Source organism: Symsagittifera roscoffensis, chromosome 3, assembly GCF_963678635.1.
Source record: "Symsagittifera roscoffensis chromosome 3, txSymRosc1.1, whole genome shotgun sequence".
Taxonomy (NCBI): Eukaryota; Metazoa; Xenacoelomorpha; order Acoela; family Convolutidae; genus Symsagittifera; species Symsagittifera roscoffensis.
The window spans coordinates 38,548,819-38,565,921 of NC_087064.1; positions in this window are offsets into that span (position 1 = coordinate 38,548,819).

Here is a 17,103-nt window from a genome sequence, read left to right on the forward strand (position 1 = left end):
CCATATCACAAAGTCCCATCCAACATATAATGCCACACCGCTCACAAGATGAAAATACTTATGAACAAATTATAGAACAACCCCATACCACCGCTTTTCAGTCTCAAAATAATAATTTTTTTAGCCCACGATGAGCCGACAACTTGGATCCCTACACCGATCAAATTCCCACCCAACCAACCTCACCACTCCAATCCCAATAATACCACTTTTTGCTTTTCCGCCACCCGATTTCCCATCCAGTAATGTAACATCAGGCATGAATTCCGATACTAATTCACACATCTCAGTTTTATACTCCACCTCACAACTCAATAACCCGAATATTGAAACCCCCGATGAATTTGCCGACTCTGAACCATCTCCATCCAATAATCTTCACACCAATTCTTCAAATTTTTCCCAACCCCCTTTTCAACCCATACTACCAAATAACCCTGACCCAATCAATTCTACACCCTCTTATGCTTCCCAAGTCACTCCAACCCACTCCTCACTTCATTCAGACCAATCATCTCATTCTCCAGATACCCCCCGAATCTCCCCAGAACTAGATAATTTTATTACCCTACAACAACAACCCTACCACCTTGACACCCCAACCATAAACCAAATTTCATCCACAATAGATTCATCCAACCCCCCTACCCCTACACCCTCTTCAATTTATACTGAATCATTAGCACCATCATCCACATCTACTGAATCTTCACTCAGCACTAATAGAGCTTACCGCACTTTTAAAAGAAAATTCCCCAACCATCCTTTCCCAGCAAAACCAGGAACAGCCCGTGAATATATAAATCATCCAAATCACACTAACACAAAAGAATTTTTAGCTATCACCTTACCCTCCTTTCCACAATACACCTTAAACACCCCTCACGACACTAACGAAACACGTAGCTTTGTAGACGAACACGTTTTAATGCCTACACTCCATTGGACATCATATTATCATTTTACTAATCCCCTTTGCTTACCTTTATCCAACACTCACATCGATATAGAACGGAATAAGGACATGCTATATCGACTCACTATAACACTAACACCTAGACAATTTACTTACAATGGATATAAAAAATCACTAAAAACACACACTGCACCCCGAGCTAATGAATATACACTAGAATATTACGATCATAACATCATCAGAACTAACCAAGATCAATTCTTAGACGACGATCGCTTCGCTAACCCACAAATCACCGAGAAATTTTTCATTAAAACACCATATGTATTTACATTAAATATCTTCGATCGCAAGTTTGACCACATTATTTCACAAGCACTAACAGATACGCAAGCCTACGAAAGTTTTAAAGAACGCTTCCAAATATTTTCACTAACCTTTCATTTCCTTGCACCACATGAAAGAGATTTGCACTGCTCACACGATATTATGTTGCGCACTAAACAAACTCACACATATACATATTATCGTTTCATCCAAAATCACTTTGATCTACACACTCCCTCCAGACAACCACACCATCGTTTTCAATTCATCAATTCCAAATACACCTCACCATTCTTTCTTAACTTCACATATTGCATTAAAGATACTAACCTTCATGGTATTCTTCGAAATTATGATCCCATAACCCAAATGTATATTTTTTGTCCAATCACCAAGACCTTCAACGCAGAAGAATCCCGACCCTTCCTTATCCCACACGAGTTTGTACAACCTATAGAAATCCCCATTTTAGAATTCATCCATAACACTAAATTCAATCACAAATTATATAATCTAATCCAAAACACACCTTATGAATTTGCAGTTGGCACTGAAGAACTAACCACCATTAAGGCACTTCAATTGCTTTGGCCACTGCTTCAAACTAAAAATATCATCCGCATTTTAGCTAAATTACTAACAACTTCAGATCTCATCCACGACATCTTCCCCCACGGTTTCTTCCCCGACGACTAACAGGTAAGTATGAATTATACATATTACTAACTAATTAAAATATTAGAAACTCACCATTCTTTATCCACGTCTTATTTAGCATTTTAGCCTTCATCCAACGATCATCTGAAAAATTCACAAAAGAAAAATAAAAAATAGCAAACTTCTTCAAACACTGTTTAAAACTCTATTAAATTTTTGCACCAACAATTAAATAGATATAATACCAATGCAGTAATTTAATTTATAAATTTTTCCCCCACAAGCAGTAAATCTAATTATGATGAAAATTTGTAACTTAATCTTTCCCAATAAATAGCAGTAAAATTAAAAATTCTATGTAACAAATTGATAAAACGAAAATGCAGTACTAACCTTTTGATATTTCCATTCATTCGCACAGAAATTCTATCCACATTCGCACAGCTCGCCCACGAAGAATTGTTTAAAATAATGAATTTCAGTTTCAAGCTTTCACACTCAATAACTCTAACACAAGATAACACGTTTCAAACTTTCCTTTAACCCGGTTGGAAAGGAATTATACACTAAACAACACTAACCAACGCAGCTTACTAAACACCACAAATCATAGAATAACAGCATGATTAAGAAAAGGAAACCAACGGTACCCAAACCGGATTAACCCAGTTTAAAACTGGATAATTTATTCTTTTGAAGACTATTATAAAGTCTAAGAAAGAAATAATAAAACACAAAAAAGTCGAAAGACAAACCCATACCACAAACAATTTGATTTTTGGAAAAAGGACACAACCAACAAAACATAAGAAAAACCACAACAAACCCAACATAAAACGTTGTCACATAACAGGACCTCTCACAAAAACCGCATGCAATCATACTCCCACTCCTGGCCTAACCCACCAGGAAGGACGTCCTGAGCATGCTCTATAGCCGGCCTAACCCACCGCGCTACATCCACGCTTTGTGACCACACTCCTATTTTTAATAAGAGCTACTCAAGGGTGAGTAACTCTTCAAAATAACTGAACTAAAACAAAAAGCTTTTGTGAAAACAACTAACTAAAATCATAATTAAAAAATATTAAACGAATAAAAGTTTTATAAAATGTAAATTACATTATGCAATACATAGATCAGAATACAACACCAAGGACGAACATCCAAAGACAAAACGACCCCACTACACTCGAGAAAGAATGGCCAACTACAATCAATATGCCGCTCACAATCACAACTCAAAGGATTTAGAGTACGACTTGACTTCGCAGAAAAGGACTTCATTGAACTAGACCAATGACCACCTCGATGTTCAAGTATACGTACAGATCCGAGTAACCAGGCATCCCCTCCATGCACAATCTCCACGCCATTCCTAGACAAGATCAAAACACAAAGAAGTTCTCATTAATGAAACAGAAAAACCTGACATAGCCAACCATTCTGAAATCAGATTTGAGTTTGTTGCAAAGACCCAGTCGTTGTCATGAGATTTGTTTGTTGCGGAAACACTGTCGTTGTCGCAAGAAGACACAACGTTTGATGTCCCTAATTCCAGCATCCTGGAACTTCTCTAACGAGAGAAAACGGACAAGAAATATGATGTTCGCCAGATACCAACGTCCATCATCCACCCTTCGAATTGCAGAAAAACTATTCTAAAAAACTCTGTAAAACCCGGATGGGTGGAACCTGATCTAAACTACATTTTATGATTGGATAAATTAGATATTTTACCAATGTAAAGTATTTAATATTAACCAATCATGATCCATCTAACTAACAATCCACTTATTTGTAAGTGCTGAAATTACTTGTAATTTCAGCACCAGAGAGATTTGAATTTAACTTAGAAATTAGTTGAACTCTCCCGAGTACTTCAGCAGCCGCAATAAACCAGTATACCCTAGATCTATTGAGCCTAGCAGAGACTAGTTAAACAACCTGAGACTAGATAGTATAAGAGTAAGATTAGGATCGGTATTAGACTAAGAAGTTGCACGAATCTATCCGGCCGAAAATAAGATAGCGTGACGAGCAGACGGTGTACCCTATCCGAAATTACTCTATGAGTTATACCCATCGGTCCTAACTCAAAAGCTATGTGGGTTTAAAGATTGCCATTTTGGCCAATTTGGGCTAATTAACGCGCGATATATTTCGCGCTATTAACGCGTAAACAGAGAGTTAATCCGTCTTAGAAATCGTTCCAAGTTGGTTAAAAGAAGCTTTTTTTGCCAAAATTGATTTGTTACAAGGAGCAAAATTAATCCTTTTGTACTTTATATGTGGTGTGGGGTGATGATTTGCATGAAAAATTTCAAAATTTAGAAAAATAGTGTTCATTTTGTTTTATTACATTTAAATTTTTAATGTTATTACTGCTCCATAAACCTTATAAGGCAGTCAGAATATTCAGGGCTTCGCCCTGATACGAGCAGTCTTGTTTAGTTTTTTCTTCGACACTTTTACGTGCTGAAATCAGTGATGAAGTATAATTAATTCCAAAATGTTAGCAATAGTTTTTCGGTCAACGAATCTGAACGAAGTTAATTAATCTAAAACGGGACTTCTTGCAGCTCTTATATTAGCTCATTTTGACTTCAATTATAGCTTCCAGCTGATTTCTACGCTTAAAAATTATAAAATTGTTCAAGGTTTTCGATATTGCCAACAATTTGGCATTAACTATAGAATCCGACGTCAAAATTAGCTGTTTATTTTTCATTTAACTTCGTTCAGATTCAATGACTGAAATGATATCACCAACAATTTGGCTTTTAACTACTGTGCTGCCTTTATTGGTCTGCCTGTAATAATCAGAAGAATAAAACCAGTTTTATATTCTTTGCAGTACTGTTGCGGGACAAAAATGAAGAACCTAGAAAATCAGTACTGATGCAGTACTGGAGCAGTAATGTTATAGTACAGTTTTTTCTTCTTCTCTTGTTCTCTCTCCTGCAACAGTACTGGAATAAGCCTTTTGGTGCCTACGAGTGTTGATTACGAGTGTAAAACTATTTTTCGAACGAAGTATTTTTGGGGTGGATTTTGAGCTTGAAAACAATTTTTATTTATTTTTGCAAAATATTTACTCCAAGTTATGTTTTTTTTGAGTCTTCCCAACAAAGATATTGAAATACAAAAAATTGTACGAAAATCTGTGCGAAATAATATATTTCTTGTTGATACCCAAAAAAAGCCTTTTTACTGTATAAAAATCAAAAACTTTGCTTACAGTCAAATTTTTAATGGTTTACTCAATTTTTTCGAAAATTTAACCTTCTAGAATTTAACTAATCTGTGTAAAAGGCATTTTTTGACATTACTTTCTTATCAATTAGTTTAGTAGTTTCAGCGTAATTCGTGATTTTTAAACAAAGCAAAAATGACTCATTTTTGGGGTGAAAATTTTGGTTAGGAAGTTCGGGGAAAAATTGTATCTGATTAATTCTGGTGAAACTCTAAGCAACTTTTGTTCTCTTCACTTTTTGCTGACTCCGTATCCAATTTCGAACAAGCGAACAATTTCGAACAAACGTTTTTAGCCGAACAATTTTGAATGAACTTAGTTCACCCAAAACTGCCCACTCTCATGGCAAAACTAAACTCTCAATTTCGAATACGAGAAAAACTCCTTCTTAAATACTAATCAACCTCATTAGTTTTTGACCAAAAAGATGCTGACAGCTAAATGTGATCGATATTTCGCTTTGACTGTAATTTCTTCTGCTCGGGAATGTTTTGCAGCTAATGATATACTGTAATGGAAATAACGTTTTTTTTTATCTACGAAGCTGAAGGAAGTTTGAGCTGAAGGCGCATGTTTTCATCGGACACAATTATTCACTGAATCAAACGTAAGAAGTGAGGGGTGCAAAAAATATCACTACGTGAATTTTAGACTGCACATATGGAGTGAAATCTGTTGGAGACGCTGTTTCATCAAGATATCAAATTTGACCTTAATCTCTTGACATTAAGTAGCAATAGCACAGGGTGCTGCAAATATCAGGCGAAAACTATACAAGTCGAATAGGCAAGAAGTTGTGTGTTGGTAGCGCTATAAATGCAGAGGACGGTATTGTCAAAAAGCTATCGAGCACCACTTCGCGATGATAACCGGCTCTTACTTTTGTATAAAAAATTACCTGAATATAATTATATTCAATCAAACTGTTATACCTAATGGTAGCTGATTTTGCTTGGAAAAAATTTTTTTTTTGAAGTTGAATTTAGATACAGTTTAGAGAACATTAATGAACTAACAAACTGCATCAGGGTTACTGTACGGGCAGTACAGCCCAACTGGCAGTAACCAGAGGGAAACCTAGGTAAATAAGTGAAGGCAAAAACAGACTTATTAGAGTTGCACTCTTGGATACCACATATAATCATCCTATTAGCATGTCAACAAGCAATCGATTGTCATTCAGGCATGTTTTTTTTTAAGTTTGACGAAAAAATCTTTCTTTTGCTTGTCAGAATATTCGTTAAAGTTGAGGGGTAACAAATCGTTTGACAACAAAAACAAAAAGTTGAAACATTTCAGAGTTTTATAAGACACCGAATTTTGAGCTAATTTTGTTTTTTTTGTGACAAACATCTTAAACTACCCCTGCGTGTAAGTCTACCCATCTTTCTTGATTGAAGATTTAAAAAGTTTAAGGGGGACACTTCTTAGAACTGAAACATTGCCTAAGAACATAATTGGCTGATGAACATTTCATACACATTTTGCAGCTAATATCTTGAAAAACTCGGACACATGATCATTCTTACGAAGGGAAAAAATGGTTCTTATAACTTTTTTCTGTATCAAGAAAATTTCATCAAGATTTGTTTTTGAAGTACATCCGTACGCTATCAAGCCATAGGAAATTATTGGAATCACGTATGCCATGTAAAACCTAACTAACGACTGTTTAGAGAAGCATGATCTTATCGGTACAAAACACCATTGAATTTCGACAACTCTTTGCAATTTTTTTTTCAGTTTGATTATTAGAATTCAGTTTTTGTCAACTTCGATGCCCAAATATTTAAAAATATCCACATTTTTCATAGTTTGGCCAGCAATTTTGGAACCCAATAGGTCTTTTCCAAAAGCCATTAGTTTACTCTTGTGTGTATTAATCGATAGCTTGTTGACATTGCACCAGTCATGTATGCCCTGGACATCTTTGCTGACATCTTTTAAAAACATTGGTGTTTTGTCAGAACCTACAATTGCAGTGTCACCAGGAAAAACACTTATTTCAGTTACTTCCTTAATAATTGAAATATCTTTGATTTATATCAAAAACAATAAAGGACCCAAAACTGAGCCCTGGACCACAAGTATTTTTTCTAAAGACGAATTTATGGTACCATCAGTCACATTTTGTATCCTGTTAATTAAATAGTTCTGTGACAAATTTACAAATTTTCCACGAAAGCCATTTTTTCTAATTTAATGATTAAAATATCATGGTCAACAGTGTCAAATGCCTTTTTAAAATCCGGAAAGAGGGCCATTCCTTGATCTTTTTGCTCCAAAACTGTGCGCATATATATTCAGTTATCCGTGTAATTGCATGTACACATGAGTGCTTTGGTCTGAACCCAACTTGTTTATGACAAACTATTTTGAATTTCTGTAATATTTTTATCGTTCTTCGGTAAATGAGTTTTTCAAAAACTTTGCTAATTGTTGAAAGAACGGTAATTGGCCGGCAGTTATTAAAATCAATGACGATTCCACTTTTGAATAAAGCAATTACCCTGGCATTTTTGCAACTATCAGGAAAAGTCTCTTTGATGAACATTTCATTATAGCAAACAACCATGAGCTTCATAATGACTGGTGCACAAAGTTCAACCACCATATTACTGAACCCATCATGACCAGTCGAATGTTTGTTTTTTAATTTCTTGATAACATTTGCCATTTCGTCAGTGTCAGTGGGAAAGAAAACAAAAATCTCGCAATTGCGAGAGATTCTAGCAAAAAATTTGAAATCCCCAATTTTTTTTCGAAAGTTGAGGTCCAATGGTTACAAAAAGTTATTCAAATTATTCGCCTCTAACTTATTTGAACTAGATTTCTTCTTTCCAAAAAAACTTATTAAAAACTTGAAACATTCTTTTTTGAATTATAAGAGTTACCCAATTCATTGTCGTAAAACCTTCGCTTTTCTATCGCAATTTGTTTTCTGGTTTCATTCCTCAATGTTTGATTTTGCTTTTTTTGATTCATCATTGGGAAAAGTAACCATTCTCTTATGCGCAATATCTCAAGTTTTGTACAGTTTCTTAACATGTTTTGTTATCCACGTTTCTTTAGAATGTTTTTTGATATCGGCTAATTTAGGAGGGCAAAACCTATCGAAAACATTGATCATTGACCAAATTAAAAACTGAATTTTAAAATTCACGGAATTATTTACGCTCAATTTTTCCAATTCGATATGTAAGAGAAATAACAGTTTAAGAAAGTTGTCGTCACTATTCAGTCTTTTCACTTTTCTGGCATAACAAACCGATTTATTAGCCTTCGCGATAGTAAATGGCAATTCACCAAACAATGCATAGTTGTCAATAATTGTTGAATTAATTACTGTCACTGGAAAAAAACCTTTGATATCCAATGATCAATACAGGTTGCAGTTTTTTTAGTGACTCTGGTTAGTTCACTCAGAAAATATCCAAATTAAAAGATTTCAGAAGCAATTTGAAACTTAAAACTTCTGGTTTCTCATCATTCGAAATTATTTCAATATTGAAATCTCCCACAATTATAGGTGTTCTTTTTAAAAATCGAAGTTCATTCAACAGAGTATCCAGACTCTCCAAAAATTTTAGACACGTGTGATCAGGTGGTCTGTAGACAACGCAGACATTAAACTTAGTTAAATTGCTGCAAATAGTTATAGCTAGATATTCCAAATCTGATTTCAGATCTTGAAGATTAAATTCAACTACAGTTTTTACAAAAAAAGCTTCACCACCTCCCCTTTTGTCCCTATCTTTAAAAACACTTTCCGATAACCATCCAACTGAAACATTTCCAAACGATTATTTTCGTTCAACCATGTTTCGCATAAAGCTATAACTAAATTTTTTTTTCTTGAGTGAATCAACCAAAACACACAGCTGGTCATGATGTAACTTGAGAGATCTTATATTAAGAAAAAAACGCTCTCCGTTCCCCCAGTATTTGCCTCCATTAAAGTTCCCAAGTCCAACAAAAACTAAGGAAATAAATTAAGTGGTTGAGTTAAGGTTGAGTTAAGTTGTAAGTTGAAAGTACTTTACTCATCGTTTTCTGTTTCATATGACTGCATAATACCGCCCACGAAACCTTTAATGAAACTCATTAAGGCATTATCATCAACCAAATCACTTTTCAGAATTTGCATTTCTTCGTTAGTTGTAGATGCTGGCGGATGTGAAACTTGAAAGCAAAAAGGTTTTTTAGCCGGTCTTATATTGTCCTTCAAAACCTTACCATACAAAATTTCCGACTTAGTTTTGACTTTGCTAACCGCAGTGTTGCTTAGACCCTCCAATTTCTCCATAGTATCCACCTTGACACTTTTCAAATTTCCTCCGACATCTTTAACTTTCACAAAAGGAGTAGAATTCTATGTAGAAACAACCATGCCTCTCAATTCAGCTTCATTTTTGAGTTCCGAATCATGTTTTGATAACTTTTCGTTGATATATACCGGTTTATTCTTGCTCTGGTTGACTAATTTCGAAGCAAAGGTTTTTTTAATTCCACGGACTATTCTTTTTGTCAAATCGTATAAATTTTGCAATAATTGGAGGCGGTCTGTTGAAGTCCTTAACAGGATACAGAGGGTGACAAGCCTTGAGATCGTCTTCTGTAACCGATATATTCAGCACTTTTGAACAAAAAAATGATACGTCTCAGATTAAAGTCCCAGTTATTCCCAGGGGCAAGTTGTTGAATATCACTGAATCGTTGGAGTTATATCTCTCTAGTTCATTCGTTTTAATACTAAGCTGTTACACACTGGCTTGTAGCTGAATTATAGATTTTGTAAGTTCCTTGTTTTCTTCAATCAATAGTTGGAATAAATCTTTAAAATTTGGGTCTAAGCTCGCTGAATCCAGAATTTTGTTTATTTTTTTTGCAGTCATTTCTATTTTACACTTGAATTTCAGACGTAAAGAATTGCTTTCGTGTGCTCGAAAACTCCAGCGATCATTTTCATTGCTCTTTTTTGTCGAGATATTTGCCTTTAGAGGAGAATGTTAGCCATGTTCAGAGTAGACGTTCTTCTCGCTGCTTTATCGCTACAACTATTTAATAAGTTTATCACAACAATTAGGCTTAAAGAAAAAAATTAAAACACTCAATACAAAGTTCCTTCCCATTTTCAATGTCGGAACAAAAATCTGTTATTTGGTTCTAACAACTATTGCTTGTTTTCGATTAATCGTCTATTGGAACGAACAGTATTTCAGGGAACATTCAGTGTGCTTGGATCTCTAGCGAGTAAACTCAGGGATCACTGAACATAGTGAAGTGAGAGTTGAATTGTTTCTTTATTTTCCTGTCAAAAGTGGCAATTGTTGGGTCCATTTTCTAAGCGAAGAATAGAGGCGCAATCCTACTCGTATTGCGTCAGGTGGGTTGCTAGATCCTTGGGCTGCGTCATCAACGAGATGGAAAAAAGTAGCTGGAGACAGAGTTTTGGGTAGTCTAGAGACACGCATTAATCGCTCGACAAAAACAAGAGAGTCAAACCAAAACCAGGACCTGTTCACGCCAACTCAATTCTGGCCAACTCAATTCTGGTCAACAGAACTCACAGAAACCACAGCTGCAACCAGTGAGAGAGTTTTGCTTACTGTTTTTGGATCATCTCCAATGATTTTGCAAAAACCAATGATTTTGCACCTCACTATCAAACTTCATGTTCAAATTTGCAATCCTTTTCATATTGATAGCACTCACAAGGAATAATAATTAAAAACTTAAACTTCAGTACACAGAACGCTTTTTTGAAAGAAAATTTCAGCTGATGAACGTATGACCTTTTTTCAGCCGTATGACTTGCTTATCTCACACAAAACTTTGATCGTCATTCTCAGTTTTTTTTGTTAAAAAAGTGGGCCTGACTACTTCGTATAGAAAACGTACAATTCTAAAATACAAACTGTTTTCTGAAAACTGCATCAGCATTGAAATTGATTTTATCACTGAAGTGATTAACTAAAACTTTTCCTCTAACTTCGTTTACGAAGGTCAACAGGGTTTTTTTTAATAATACAAGAACAAAAGACTGGTCTATCATCTTTTCAGTGCTTAGAAGTTTGTCAATCAAAAAATTGTTGGTTTTATTTTTTGTTGTATATTGGTCTGCTTTTGTTTTGAGGATGGATTTTCAAATAGAATTTGAATATTTTGTCTCGACTTTTCTTACGTTGGCCTAATTGATTTTCCGCGGATTCTCAAAAATTCATAAACCAATTTTTGCTAAAAGTCGAGAAGCCCAGTCCCAACAAGACGCTTCAGTGCGTTTTGTAAACAAAAAGCGCGTTTCCGACGCGTCTTCTATGAAATAATTGGCCTTTTGAATGCTTAACACTATATTAGAAGACTTTTTAAACTTTATTCAGGAATAGCATCTGTTTATGTATTCCAAGTCTATTCCTAAATCTTAGATTTCTAATCAAATTAAGATAAATTTCTAGTTAATCAACATGTAAAAGTGATAAAGTCAAACTGCTTAGAACTGTTTTAGTTTCACAAACTTTGTTACAGTCAATACTTGCACGGTTCCAATTGCCCGCATAGTTACAGTTTGCCCAGCTACAGTGCCATGTAGAGATAAGTCACATCATATCCCGGCCTCCTTGAACGGGTTTGAAAAAGCGGCTACAAGAACGCCTTGAGTGATGTCCTGTATGAAGAGAGCTATGTATTCAGTCAATTTCTGTCGCAATGCAACAGTACAAATCTGTTGACTGGTCAATTGTATAGTCCTGTTCGGGTTTTGATTTGTGCTACCCGGATGATGTTGTCATTTGCATCAAAGACCCATTAGCCACGTCAAAGGCGGGATGTTGTCCTCTTTGACAATAACAATGTCTCCAATTGCGAATTGTCGTGATGGCGATGTCGTCTATTTAGCTTTTTGCTGCATAGAAGTCAAGTGTATTACTTTCCAGCGTTTCCAAAAATGTCGAACTATGTTGTCAATGGTTTTGCTTTGTCGACTGAGCGATGTCTTCTTGTCGTACGTAGAACTTGGGATGGCTGTCAATGGTCTTCCGATGAGAAATTTTCCTGGCGTTAAAGCGAGTGCATCATTGACGTCAGTAGATGGCGTAACAAATGGCCTTGAATTGAGGATGGCCTCAATTTGTATGAGAACTGTCAGGAACGGATGAAGTTGTAGTCGCGTTTTCCCAACTGTTCGGAAGAAATGTCGTTTCAACGATTTCACTGCCGCTTCCCAAAATCTTCCGAAGTGTGGCGCTTTTGGTGGAATAGTGTACCATGAAACTGAGTTGTCATTGGGGAAGGTGCTGAAGATTTCTTTAAACTCTTTTTACAGCGTCTGAGCAATCGTCCCTTGTGAGAGAGTTTCCATGTGAACTCTTTAGTTGCAAAGCAAATGAAAATGCCACATATAGTATATTTTCTTGACTGCTGCTGACTTTGATGTAGAAAAGTCCTGTGCTGCGGACAGTAAAAGACTCTACCACTCTTTCGAGCGGCAAATCTCCCATTTCCGGTTGAAGAAGTCTTGCATTCGGTCAAAAGCAAGGCTCGCGTTTATAAATTGCTTGTTTGGCCAACGCGAAGACTCATGGTATCCATACTGTTTTTCGAAGGGTGTAGAGTGTCATCGGAGGACCGCTATGAAGCGATATTTCAAGCGCTTCCCTAATGAGCAATTTGTTAATTGGTGATTTCCTTGGAATGACCATCGGAAACTTTTTGTTGATGTCATTTGGTGAATTGGCGAGGCGTCCTCCAGCACGAATTTTGTTGCTCTTATTGTCGAAGAAGGGTGAAAGGCTCAGAAGGTTGATGCTCCTTGGAATACGTTTCCCTTTCCTGATAAGTTGAAACTCAGCTAGATGATGCTGCTGAACCAAGCTGTACAGCGTCGTGCGAGCTTACTTAACTTCCACGGCTGAAAGTTTTTCAGCTTTAGGCAATTGATGCAGTTCCTCTGAATTGTCGTCGTTCCCCTGATTGAACTTCACTAAGTTCCCATTGTCGTGAGCCGTCAGTTGTGTTGTCGTTATTTATGCTCCCTGAGATTCTGATCGATGGAATTGTTGCCTTCGCGCGATTAGCGATTGCTGCGAAATCTGCAGTCTAGCTTCCCCAAATCATCTGCAATCCAATCCCGTTCCTTTACCTCAAATTTTCCTACGTGCAATTTCACCAGAATGACAATCAGTGGCACTAACAGAATTCGTGTTTGCATCGAAATCAGTACCCACACTTGTTCCATCATCTGGTCTTGTCCCTGTACCTTTACTTTAGCATCCAGTACTAATGCGTTATCCCTATTCATAGCTTTACCTTTACGAATACCACCAATTTTGCAAAGACCTGCCGCTGAACCATTAACTTCCGGGTTTCCTTATGTTTTTTCATTGGGTTTTTTCGATTACTCATAATACCAAAACCTACTCCTGTACTAACACCTGTTTTTGAACCATAACCTTACCGGTCGTCATTTCGTTTTTGTCTCCACGTACCTAACTTCTCAAAACCATCCCGGTAACTAACCGTCTGCAATCTTACGTTTTGTACCATTATCAAACCTGGTATCAATATCGTTTTTTCCATGAGTTTTTCCAATTATTCTCAGTACCAAAACCTACCCCTGTACCAACACCTGTTTTTGGATCATATCTTTCCCGGGCATCGTCGCTTTCTTCTGTCCCCAAACCGAACCTTCTGCAAAAACCATCCCGAATATGAATACCTCCTGTAGCAATTGTTGCGTATGCTACGTTTTGAACTGCAGCTTGAAAGTCCAGTTTGGGATGAGTTCTGCAGTTTTTAACAAATCTCATGACGTAGCCTAAGATCGTAACAATTTTTGAAAGCCGTGAAAACCCGGTCAACAGATCTAAGACTCTGTTCTCTTTTTCCACTGTCACCATTGTAACAGATCCGCTGTCTTCAATTGTACTGGTTTCTTGTTGTGTCGTCTCCGCTGAGATTGATTCTGCACTCGGCCAGTTGTCTGATGACTGTGAGAGCCTTAATGGTCCATTCCATCAAAGTTCATGATATGCTAGAGCTGATGTAGAAATTCCCCGAGAAGCACAATCAACTAGATTGTCTTTCGTCGGCACAAATTTCCATTTCTTGGCTGGTAGATTTTCCTGAATTTTTGCTACTCGATTAGCAACGAAAGTCTTCCACTTGCGAGGAAATTCTCGTAAATGCGCAATTGTAACTTGAGAGTTGATCCACGCGAAAACAGTTGGTATGATAAAACGCTTATCCCTGATGGCGACTAGAGTTTCTTCCACAAGTTTCGATGCAAGAAGTGATGCACAAAGTTACATGAGTGGAACACAAATGCATTTAATAGGCGCAACTCGTGTTTTTGCGGTCAATATTTTGACGTGTGTGGTACCTTCGCTGGTTTGTTGTCTCATATACACGACAGCTTCATTTGCTGTAGTTGCTGCGTCACAGAAAACATGAAGTTGAAGGTCTTTGATTGTCTGCGCTAGAAGAACTCGGCGAGACAACTTGATGTCTTCCAGTTCCGTAAGCTGCTGTCGAATGCGTCCATAGTGTTCCTGTAATTTGACCAATATCGTTTGATCCAACGAGGTCTTGTCCATCCACATGAGTTGTATCAATGATTTCAGTTGAATCGTCGTAGGTGAAAGCCATCCAAGGGGGGTTAAAGTGTCTCGTGACTTCTAAGAGTGTTTGTCTTTTGGTCACGGGATCTGTTCGCTTAATTTAACTGCAAAACTAAAATGATCTGGCTCGGGGTTCCATTTGATTAAAAGTGTTTTGATGACATACTCGTCACTTTTGATTATCAGTTCGTCTGCTGCTTCTCGATAGTGCAATGGGAGTCGTTCTACTAGCTTCGTGTCGTTTGATGTCCATTTGCGAATTTCAAATCCAGCTTTACGGGGTGTATTAAGGAATCCATGCTGTAGTTGAATTGCTGATTCAGTATCTGAAGATCCTGGGAAAAGGTCGTCTACGTACATGTCGTTGAGTGTTGCTATCGTAAATGAGTCGTCATCACTTTCTTCAGCAAGCACTTGAAGAGGTCGTATCGAATGAAAAGGCTGAAGAAGCAATTCCATACGTAACTCTGGTCATTCGGTAGTGCCTAACCTCTGTCGAGTTTTGATGTTTAAAAAAGATTCGATGATGGTCTCTATCTTCTTCTTCCAACTCCACGTGGCGGTATATTTTCGCAATGTCGGCTGAAATTGCAACCTGATGCATCCGGAAGCGAATCAGAATGCTAAAGAGGTCTTTTTGAACTGTAGGGTCAACCATCAGTTTGTCGTTGAGTGATATTCTAGATGCTGTGTTTGCTGATGCGTTAAAAACTACTCGAAGTTTTGTTGTCCTGCTTGAATCCTTGAAAACGCAATGGTGTGGCTTGTAGAAACAGTTATAGTGCGGTCGCACCAACTCGCTATCTGGAACCTCCTCTATATGGCCAAGGTTATTAAACTCGTTGATGAAGTTATTGTACTTCTTGTAGAGCTCAGGGTTCCCTTCCAAACAAAAGAGTAAACTAAGTAGTCGTCTGCGAGCCTACTGTAGTGAGTCTTCAAGTAGTCCAACTGCTTCTTTGTTTGGCAGTTTTAACAGAAATTGTTCATCTGGCCTGCGTTTAGTTATTGCTTTGAAGTGTTCCTCACATTTAAGCTTCTCTGGTGTCCACAGTTTTTTTCTAGAACTTTCTGGAGGATTCTTTCTCGTAGTGTGCTGATCCAATGATCATGTCAATTTCCTGTGGATCGTTGAATCCGGGATCGGCCCATTGTAATTCCTTCACTGTTGTCCATTTGTCGATGTTGACTCGCCTCGAAGGCAAATGATTGGTTAGCTTTTGAAGAATGGATGCTGTTATTGTGATTGGTGCATTGTCTGAGGGCTCGATGAGTAGATGAACTTGTCCCTTGTTTTCGCAAACTTCATTTCCTGCAACTCCGCAAATCCTGTATACGCTGAACAGCTGCTTCTGTTGTCAGGTTGTTCTGTGATGCTGAATCCAGTACTCCTCGAACATCAAAAGTTTCTCCATTGATCTCGAGTAGAATGATCGCAATTTGTAGAAAAACTTCATCCTGAGATTTTTCATGAGTTGCTGAAGTCTGCTGTAGTCCAGTGTCTGGTTGTTTCTGCTCTCGATGAAGAAGAGCGTTGTGCTTCTGTCCACATTCTTTGCATCGAGATCCAGAACAATCCTCAATTCGATGTCCAGGTCAAAAACAGTTGAAGCACAGCTGTTTCACTTTGATCAGTTGAGATCTGTGTTTGATTGACAGGTTTTGAAGATGTCTTATCGGTAGATCCGGTGTTTCTTTCCATAACATTCGCATTTGTCGTTGTCTGTTGTAGCTAGATTTGTCTAAACCGTCTTTGGTGTCATTTTTTTATTTCCTTTCCTATCGAGCTGTTGATTACCAAACGATGTCGATCGCAAAGATGATGTTTCAAGAGCTTGGTATCTTTTTTCGAGAAATTTCTTAAGCTGGTTGTATCGCTGAGGTTCCCTTCCTGGTGTAGAAGTTTCCCAAGTTTTCCGTGTTTCAATGGGAAGTCGTTCTGTCAGAAGGTAAACAAAAAAATTATCCTGTTGATCCACTGTTGTCCATGGTTAAGCAAAGCGAGTCGGTGTTCCTCCGTTGTTTCCGTGATAGCTCGAAGATCTTTAGAATTTCCGGTTGTCAACGAACGCTGCTTGAAGATTTCTTGCAAATGTGATAGCAAAATCAAACGTTTGTTGTCGTATCAGTTCCCCAGAAAGTCAATGGCGATGTCAAAATTGTCGTCCGTAATCGTTATGGAATTTAGTAGTTTGTCTGCGTCTCCAGTCAGAGAAGATTTCAAGTGATGTAGCTTTTGGTTCTTCGTCAGTCTCGTGTTGTCATTCACAGCTTCTTTGAACATATCGAAGAACGATTTCCATTCCATGTTTCCTCCAGAGAAAACCGGCAAA